Raw genomic sequence first — 1,295 nt, forward strand, 5'->3', positions numbered from 1 at the left:
TCTGGGAGAAGAGTGAGGCTTATTCTCAGGCTCCAGCAGGCAGAGGAAGGCCGAGGAAGGGGCATCCAAAGAAAGAGCTCTCAGCTCCAGTCAGGAGGGCCAGGTGGAGGGGCAGCAGTGAAACCTGCCCTCTGGGGGACAGCCAGTGACGGCGGCGGGGGGGGGGGGAGGCTCCCTGTTCCAAGGACTGTTCTGGGGGGAGAGGGGTGTGGATGGGGTCCCTGCCTTGGCGTGGACTGACGGCGAGGGTGGGGGGAGATAGTGGGGTTGTGTCAGTTGGACCCCTCAATTCCTGCTAACTCAGACCTTCCATGGCTCCACGATGCAGACAGTGGCCGGCTGATGAGAGAGAATCAGAGATGGAAGGAAGGGGGGAGATAGGGGACTGTGCAGACAAAGTGTTTGCAAGGCCCCCAGAGACAGAAAAGCCACCCAGGCGGCTGCGGGCCCCATCCCTCGGCTCCTCCCAAGGTCACCAGCCTCGGACTGTGGGGGCAGTGGTGCCCCTTATCCTGGGTCCCTCCAGTGCTCCGGGCAGCTTGGCATTCATTAGGGGCTGGCTAATGGCTCGGAAGATTGGCCAGGGGCGCTGCTGAATAGAGACCTCGGTGAGATTTATTCCTAATTATCTCATTTGTCTCCCCCCATTACTCTTTATGGCTGGGATTTATAGGGCCATTAGTGGGGCCCCGGCCAGGTCAGGACGGGAGTCTTGAGATGCTCCATAATAATAATAATAACAATGCTCACCAGATTAATGGGGGGGTGCCTTCTTGTCCTCCCCACCCCCTGTCCTTACTGCCCACATGTGCCTCTCCCTTCTGGGACCCCTGGGCTTCACCACCAGGTCCTTGGCCACCTTTGGAGTGCAAGCCTGTGGCTTCCCCCGTGCCCCCGCCCCAAGCATGTTTCTTAGCCCTTCTCATGTGCTCCCATTTGGAGCATGGTGATTGTTCAGGGGATGTGGATTGCAACTGTAACGCCTCTGGGACACCCTGCATCAGCAATGGATGAGTTTGGCTCTACATAGCTTAATCTGTAAGGACAGGTATTGTGTCCTTAACTAGAAATACAGAGGTAGGTGATCCAGAGGTGGTCCAGAGGCTCTAAGAAGCCACCGAAGAGCCTGGCCTCCCTCCTTCTTCTCTGTCATCCTCAGCATTTGGTCCATGTCTCCCCTCCTGCTCACAGAGTGGCTACCATAGCCCCAGGCATCAAGCTCAGCATCCACACCAAACAAAAAAAAGACAGGTGGGGAGAGGAAGCTTTCTCCTCTCACACCTTTTACCAAGGGA

The sequence above is a fragment of the Suricata suricatta genome, chromosome 7 (assembly GCF_006229205.1).
Source record: "Suricata suricatta isolate VVHF042 chromosome 7, meerkat_22Aug2017_6uvM2_HiC, whole genome shotgun sequence".
NCBI lineage: Eukaryota > Metazoa > Chordata > Mammalia > Carnivora > Herpestidae > Suricata > Suricata suricatta.